We start from the raw sequence: 9,294 nt of genomic DNA, 5'->3' as shown, positions 1-9,294 counted from the left end.
AAAAGAGCAGCACAAAGGGGATAAAACATGCAGGAACAATCGTTTAAAGGGGTTAAAGAATGGCAAAAATTGGGTTAAAAGTGGCCTTGGGACCTTTACCGCATGTCTCTCCCCCGCTCTTGACCCTGTTTCCAACTCTATCCACTGTCCTCCTCTGTCTAATAAAGGCACAAAAATGCCCAAAAATAAATCTTGGGGGAAAAAAGTGGTAAAAATAGTGTAGTAAATTAGTAAAAAGGTGTTCAAGAGTGGCACACAAGGGAAATATTTGGCAGGAAAGCTGCAAAAGGGAGTTAAAAAAATAGCAAAAGTAGGTGAAAAGTGGCAAAAATTGGTTAAAGGTTGAAACCTTGTTGAAAAAATGTAAAGAAAAGAGGTTAAAAAGTGGCAAAAACAGAAGAAAAGTGGCAAAAATGGATAAAAGAGTGACAAAAATTGAGTTAAAAAGGGGTTAAAATGAGATAATAGTGGTGCTAAATCAGGATTATGGAGGGCCCCTATTCTGGGATTTTCTGGGGCCCAGCCAGCTCTGTTGTCAGGCCTGCTGCAGGATGGATAACAGGGATAGATCTCACTGGTAATGCCTAAAAATGTTCTGCATTTTGAAAGAAGATACAAATATGTTAACCAGACTATAATATTGATTTAATTTTGTGTATTTGAAAGTCCGGCCCCCAGAGTTTCTGTCCAGACTAAATCTGGCCCTTGTGCAAAGGTACTTGATGACCCCTGCTCTACATATTATAAAGAAGCAGATAATGATCATATTGGATTTAACAGACTCCCTGCATGTGCAGTAAAGAAGAATTCCTTTCAAAGGAAACACATGTGACTGATGAGCAGCTGATCCGGATCCTCCCCGGTGCCGTTGTTTATCCTGGAGTTGTTTATTGTTGTCCCTGGGATTTAGAGAGCTTTTGGAGAGTGAAGCATATAACTAAGAGTTGGGAAACAGATGAGCCCACACTTGAGGTAGGAAGCAATAAACTCTGATATATTTACTGACAAGTGAAGGAGAATTCCCTATCCATTCTCTTAACAAGGCGAACAGACAACAAGGCGACAGGATGGGGCAGTGATGGATAGAGCTTCAGCTTAATGATGGGAGTCAGTCATGCAGATGCATCATTTGTCTTCTGGGAAACAAACAAACACAAAACCAGTCATTGCAGAGCTGCTAATGTTTTCACTGGACTGAATAATAGAGAGAAAAAACAATTGTAACATCATTGTCATTTAAACTTGGGTTTACTACATAAAAACTGGAAATGAATTTGTTTATAGAAAAACTTCTGAGGTTGTTGCTCTCCTTAATTATATGGTTGGCTGTTTCAGCCTCTGTCTCTAAATGTCAGCATGACAGGTCCATTTTTTAGTCATGCAAACATTTTAAATAAGACAATCTAACACTGCATGCAACAAATGAATAAGTAATGAGAATGACATGAAAAATCTCACTCTCTTCAATACAATTCATATCCAATTTGAGTCAAAATCATCACAATAAGATGTATTTATTCAAGTTGTTCAGCCCTAGTTTATTCTAATGTTGTTTCTTAAAATATAGAATGATTCATTGCTTGTGTCCTGTCTACAATCCCCTCAAGAATCAGGAACGCCCCCCCCCACCACCACCACATTTCTGAAAATGTGCGCTAAAACAAGCTGTTCTCAGATTTTCCCCTCATGATGTCATGTGGGGAGTTAGCCCCGCCCCCAGGTTCCTTTGGCCCTCCCCCCTTGGAAGAAAGTTCTGCCTTCATCTCCTGATCCTCCTCTCACATCCATTAAGCCACATCCATTTCCCGAGAGGGGTGTGGTTAGGGGCAGAGTCAGTCGCCCCCCCTCGTTGCCCTAAAGTGCTAAAGTGCTAAACTGCCCTCTTGGGAGGTAAAACGTGTGCTAAACTGCCCCCTTGGCTGGTTAAAACATGATAAACTGCCCATTTGGGTGGCAAAGAGGCGTGTTTAAGTACCCTCCTCATTGGCAAAACACACTAAACTCTAGAAGACCATTAAGTAGAAGACCAAGAAGACCAAGAAATACTATGAAACATCACTGTTGCAATTACTTTTATGTTGGGCCCTTTTTTGATCTATATTGAGCCAGAACTATATCTGACAGAATCAGTTTGGATTATCTGGTGCTAATATGGCATTAAAATGCACTAGAATACAGGAAATGGCATCTACTTCAATGAAAATGTTCTGGGGGAAGACCCGCAGACCCCCTAGGGATTTATTCATTTATTTATTTCTGTGTGTTCTTCACAGTCCAACGTTGAATCTACACAGTTCTTGTGGATGCTGATCCTAACTACAAACTAACTTGAGTAGTCTGTCTAGTTAGTCTGTTTTAAGGCTATATAATGTGCCATTTGTAGAACATATAAACATGTCTAAAATGCCCTTGAAAACACGTGAAACTTAGTGCCCTCTTCAGTGGCGAGAATGCGCTGTATGTGCTCTTTCTTTTCTTTTCGTCCCTGCCCTTGAAAAAGTCTGTGCACGCCACTGGGTGTTGGGGTGTTGAGACAGAGAAGCTAAAACCCCATTACAATATCAAAACCAATCACAATATTGAGTAAAAAAAAAAATCCCAATTTGATTATTTTCCTGAATCGTTCAGACCTAGTTCAAATGTAAACAGCTGTACACGATATCCTTTGATTAATAAAACTATGGCAACTTTACAAAAACATTTTAAAAACAGCTTATCATGGTGCTGCTTTAGTTGGAGTGACTGAGGCATTTAACACAGAGAGAAATACTGAAAGCTTCCAGCAGGGGCGCTGTTCCCCTGCAGACTGCATGTTTTTCCTCCTGGCATCCTGCCTGAAATCACTAAAAATCTCCTCAGCATCACTTTTAGCACTTTGATTGGTCCATCATGCATCACTCATTAAATTGAATTAAGTTAAATTTTGTTGATCAGATGCTGAAATGTTTACAGAGCTGATTCACTGCCCCGCAAATGTATATTTACTGCTGTTCTATTTATAAATCCTAACACAGTTTGCCGGTCAGAGCCTCATTGCTGTGTGTGATTGATTCACAATATATGAGCGGGTCAGTGTTTGCCACTGGCCATTTTACTCTGTGAGCTCTGAGTCCAGCAGGCTGCTGACCTGCCTTACAGGCACTGTTCTCTCATCTGACAATTGGCTTCCTGTCAAACACAGTCACATTAACTATCAACAACACTCTATTACATTTGCACTGAGCTTTTCAATTTCCTCTCTGAGAATAAAGGAGACAGAAAAGCTGAGTGTTCGGTTACATAAGTGGGTTCTTTATGCTGGTATCAGAAAGATCTGTTATTTATAAAACTTTTGTTTTGGGGGCTTGAAAGATGTGTTTGGATCATCCACAATAAAGCAAACGTTGTTGTAGATCTGATGCCACTTAAAGGCGAAGCATGCACGTGCTTTAAAAGAGGCAGATCTTCAACACTGATGTAGCTTTACAAATCTTGCCTCGGGAAATGATTTGCAATCGGTTTGATATTCCTCACCTTTTTTTTGGCTGCCTCAGGGTTATATGTTTTATCTAAAAGCATATTTGTCCTCTACGAGAATATCGACCGCCAATGCCATGTAATCAATGAAAGCGTGACCTCAGAGCTAAAAAAAGAATCAGACATAATGCATTTACATCATGCAACATGCAGACTCATTTATATGTAACGCCCCATGTGACCAAACCGCCACTATATGGAGCTCTGCGCTGCAGGTTTGAGGAACTATTTTTGGTAGGATTCATCTCAGGGTTGCAATTATCACGCAAGAACACACAAAGCTGTTGATTGCAGAGTAGCAGCTATTCACGGCCTCTTGTTCTCAGAGTTTCTGATTCCATGGATATCAGCACTTAAGGCCAGTCTATGCACTTTTCCTCTCAGAGCCAAACAGATGAACACAGACTACACACATGATGTTTATGACAGAAAACCTAGAACAGCAGAAATAGAAAAGAATCAGACAAGCCTGTTGAATGTCATTGCAAATGTCAGACTCTGTAACGTGAGTTGTTTTTTCTGGTTTTTACACTTTGAAAAGAAAGTCTGTGAAAAGATCTGTCCTCTGCAGGAAGATTTCCTGGAGTAGATACGAGCGGCCCGTGCCTGATAAAGCTGACACTATGCTGTGTGAGATTCTCCTCAATGTGCTCTTCTTTGTCATCCATCAGAAAATAAAAGCTGACAGGTTGTCACTCAGAAAAGGCTGTGTTCCTCTTAGGAGAACTGGATGTAAAAGACAGAGTGCACAAAAACACACATTAGGTCTAAAAGGACTGAAATGAAAAACGGTTTGTTATCAAGTCCTGCCTGATTCATTTCATCTGTTTCCAATCATGTGTGCATCTGTGGATCTGTGAATGCATCAGTGGATCTGTGCACAGATCTTTGTACCAAGGTTATACTAGTTTTGGATTTATCAATAGTTTTTAGTTAGTGGGGATGTTGAGCATCCACACTATTGATATTCAGCCATTTTGTCTACTATTATTCTTCCGTGCTGGCTATCTCCTCCTTCATACTCTGTCGTATCAACACCCTTTAAACTTTAAAAATTCAGTTTCTTCGTCATTCGACTGCTATGACTTTTACTTCTTGTATCAGTCTGTGCTGACGTTGACAGAATATTTCACTGTAACAGGAATTACAAACAACAACCCCGAGATGAAAAATGCTCTTTAAAAATGGAGCCAGTGCAGAAATCTTCTGTTTCTACTTGAAGCTGGCTCCAAAAGAAAAAGTCCTGTTAAGTTAAAACTAGAGCTGTTACACAATTAAAAAAATTAATCAAGTTAATCACATCACTACGCTGTGATTAATCATGATTAATCACAGCACTTTTCAGCATTTATCTGAGCAGCTGAAGAAGAAAACTGTCCTGAAGCAGCTGAACAGAGTGGTATGATCCCGTGTTGTTGTTAGCATCTGTGCTAACATTAGCAAAGATGTGCTTTGTCTGAAGGTGGAACTTTAGACTGGTTGTTGTTCGGTGTAAAGATCGTTCATCTCTGCAGCATGTACCCTCAGCTCTGGTTTTATCTTCACTAACATTCTCCAGCTTTTTAAAAAGAAAATCACCGTTAGGCAGACCTGGGTCTGTCTCCTCACTGTGTCTGACCCTCTCACCTCTTCACCCCCAGGCACCTAAACATCTGGAGGACTACGGGAGCAAGCTGTGGTCAAACTTAGTCATCTGATTAGACTGCGTCTTTTTTTAACGCGTTAAGGTTTCAAGATTAATCACAAGCATCCAGTTCTTTGTTAAAAGGGGCAACTGGACTTGCCAGAGGTTCTTGAAGACGTTTCGCCTCTCTTCCAAAAGGCTTCTTCAGTTCTTCAGAAACCAACAACACTGTCATTGAACTTTCCATTAGCATGAGAGGGTGCTTCAATCTGTTCTGATGTGGACGGCATAAACAGTCGCTAAGTTAAATGGAACGGGCATGGCATCAGCTATATGCCACATGTCGGTGCACACTGTGGATTTCCCTTTATAATGGAAGGAGACAGAGACAAGCTGTCAATATTCATAACAGTTAATGGGTCAACCCCACCAGTCCACTTCACCAATGAAAACCCAGCGAGTAAAGCTATCATTTATTATGTGAATTAAAGACAATTATCCTTTTTTTCTGAAATACATTAGTGGAGCATGGATGAAATTATCTAAAAAACCCTTTCAGTAAAGCATTACGGCATTTTTAACATGCCTCTCTAGTTTGGAGAGTAGCATAAACCGTTCTCTCTTTTTTGATACACCAGAGTTATGACTAGAAGTGCCGCTGAGAGGGTTTCATTTGAGGACTGAAGTCTAGCCGTGCGCTCTCACTGGCTGCTGAATCTATGGCTCATAATAAGAGGAAATGTCTGTAGAAAAACGGGGTTGCAGTGGGAGCACAAAGAGGATGCCAGGGGATTTATGTGTAATAGCGGTCTATGAAATGGGCCTTTATGCTCCATGTCCTTCATTTCAAATTTCCTAAAAAGAGTGGGACGGCTCCAAAGTGCTTTTGCTATTGTGCTAGTGGCTACCAGACTGTGCTGTTACTGGGAAAGTAGTGTCAAGGTTTATCTGAATAAAATACGGATGCTATTAGATGTTATTAGAGGCTTTATTTTTTCAAAATAGGCACAAACTTTGATGCTTAATACGATTCAATGTTGTCTTTGTTTAATGAAGATTAAAAAAGGACCCAACTTACTCTCTATCACTCTAAGGTGGAAGGAGTGTGTGGTAACAGGGGGGTTCTTAAATATTTCAATTTAAAGTTGGGCAGCTCTTTTCTTCATTATTTCATATTTGAGAAGGCTTTTATTTTGAAATCTTACATCAGATTGCCTTGTTACTGCGCCAGATATATTATGGGGTTCCAACTATCCCTCTAAGGTGGAATGAGTGTGTGGTAACAGGGGTTTCTTAAATATTTCAATTTAAAGTTGAGCAGTTCTTTTTTTAATTATTTTAAAGTTACGCAGTTGCACAATGAATATGGTATATACATTAGATAAAAAGTATGCATAAAATGGCAAAATCACAGAGAAAAATGGCAAAAATGGGTTAAAGTGGCAGTGAGAATACATCAGAGGTGGCAAAAACGGTCAAAATCTGGGTGAAAAGTGGCAAAAATGAATGAGAAGTGGCAAAAAATGGGTAAAGGGTGTCAAAAATGTTTGAAAAGGGGCATAAAAGTGTCGAAAATGTGGTAAAAAATGAGTGAAAAATGACAAACAGGCAAAATGTAGCAGAAAGGAGGGTATAAAATGGCAAAGAGCAGCAAAAAATGGTAAAAAAGGGGGAAAGTGGCATTTAATGGCAAAATGCAGCTCAAATGGGTGAAAAGTGGCAAAAATTGGGAAAAATGTATTTTCTTCTTCCAGAAATTTTACCGTATAACTTTGGTGTCTGCTCCTCTTTGCTTTGTATTTTATGCCTGGCTTGGTTCTGACTGCTACTGTTTATCTTCACTTCTCTTATTTGATTTTAGAGCAGTTAACCCTCCCTCTGCTCATTTTTGCCTCTTTTTCCTGTTGTGTTCACTTAACCTCATTATCATCATTATTAAGATTTTCATTAATCCATGAATGACTTTCTACAGTTCCTAGCTTTCTAATTTGTGTTTTACAATCAATAAATCTCTATATATTTTAATTTGTTTTATTTTATTCTTACTTTTCTGAGTTTTAGTCCTTTCTTTCTCTTTCTACATTTTAGATGCTCTCACATCTCTGGTTCTTAGGTCTCTTTTATGTAGTTGGGTTCCTGTGTTGCCTGGACTGGTCTAGGTTATTCTGGGTTTTTATTTATTTTTATTTGTTTCTATTTGTCTATCCTTGGTCACTACTTTTATTCTGGAACATGCATACCTAGGTGTTATGGTGTCTTTTTGTTTCACATGTTCTTGGACTTTGTAATGTGCCAACCAGGATGATTATGATACTGGGGTCAGGTTTTCATGGGATCTTCTGTTGTTGGGGTTTTGTCCTTCCTATTATGTTCTGCCCTTGTGTTTTGTTGAATTGTCTTAATTGTAATTCTGTTTATTGTCAAAGCACGTTGTAAACCTCTGTTTTTAAAAGGTGCTATACAAATAAAGTTATTATTATTTTTATTATTATTATTTAAAAAGTTAAAAATGTTTTGTAAAATAGCAAAAAGCAGGATAAAAGAGGCAAAAAACTGAGAAAAGGGGCAAAAATGGGATAAAAGTGGCAAAATGAAACGGCAAAAGTGGGCTAAAAGCAGTAATAATTGATTCAAAGTGGCACAAAATAGAAAAAAAGGCCAAAAAACATGGAAATACAGAGACAAAAAATAAGGGTGACAATTAAAGCCAACTGTATAAGTGTGAGAAACAAACTGATTAATGTGACTTGCAACGGCTAATTTATGAGGTCAAAGCTTCCCTTTTTTAAGGTTTCCGTGGGAATAATATTTCAAATTTAGACATAAAAGAGCCACAAAGAAGAGAGGGCCACATGTGGCTCCAGAGCCACACATTGAGTATCACTGATTTAGAGGCATGCAGGCCTACTAAAATAACTGGTGGCTGCCATTGGTACTCGTTCACTTCATCACACGGACAACAAAATATTCATGATTAAATCTCACGCCGTCTTCGCAGCGTTTAAAATCAGTTCCGTGTTTCAAACATGATGCACTTAACTCAAACGTATGCATTATGCAGCCATGTATCACAGCTCTGTGCTAAACAACACACATTTTATTCAATCATGAGCTCTCCACCTCGTGAGTTCAGCATCACTGCGACTAATAGTCATGAGAACTTCTGCTCAAATGCAGGATGAACACTTTAGCCCCAGGATTTTTCCCCCGCTTATCTCAATGAAGGGCAAGTGGGTTAGGGCGTAATCTCTGAATCAACTGTGGCTTATAACCACACACCCCACACGGCTCCCTGCAAGACTACTCTGAAATATAGACAGCTTTCAAGAGGAAAGCCTATTAAAACCCATCTGATATTAGTCCTATCTTTAAGGAGCAGCATCGAGAGTTTCTTACAAAAAAAGTAGATAAAAAACACTCTGAATCGATAAGCACAGTGACACTCTCTGCTAAATGTAATTGCTGTTATATAGTCCCTCCCCTGCTCACAGAACATTGTGTTCAGGACATGAATGAGCGGTCAATTAGCTATTACAGTGCTCATTTGTCTGTGTGTAATACCCTGCTTGTCAATCAGACAGAGTGACTTCATGGGGGTAATCATGCTCGGTAAACTCTCTGAAAGTAATCTGTCTTCTTGGCACAGAGCAGACGAATCAGAGAAGGAAAAAAGGTTCGCGACGAGACGTATCTGTGGGTCCGATGTGGCATCTGTTTGTGAAACTGAGCGTAGTTGTTTTGAACGACCGCCGAGATCAGGTGGGGAGCGAACATCAGGTGTGGAATGAAACACGGATCTCACAGGGGATTGCTGTGGGAAGTGTTCTGTAAAATGGGGCAGGTTCATCACACCTTGTTGAATCCCGCTTGACAAACTGGGGATGAATACCCCCCCTAAAAAATGTTCATTCAGAAGGAACAGTTTGATGTTTGTTATGCAAGAGGGCTATCTCTGTAACACATGGGAACACATCCAAACATCTGGCAATACCAATTAGACATGCAAGATTGACCAATAGGGCCGCGAGAGAACAGGACTTTAAGTTTGAAAGTTTACTGTTAGAATTAACTAGATTCACTCCAGGAATAAAAATAGATTTTCCAACTTATTAGCTGAGCAGAAAAATCAGCATTTTTTAGCAGCCAATGAGTGT

The sequence above is a fragment of the Cheilinus undulatus genome, linkage group 15, assembly GCF_018320785.1.
Source record: "Cheilinus undulatus linkage group 15, ASM1832078v1, whole genome shotgun sequence".
NCBI lineage: Eukaryota > Metazoa > Chordata > Actinopteri > Labriformes > Labridae > Cheilinus > Cheilinus undulatus.
Note: the sequence above shows the minus strand (reverse complement) of the source record.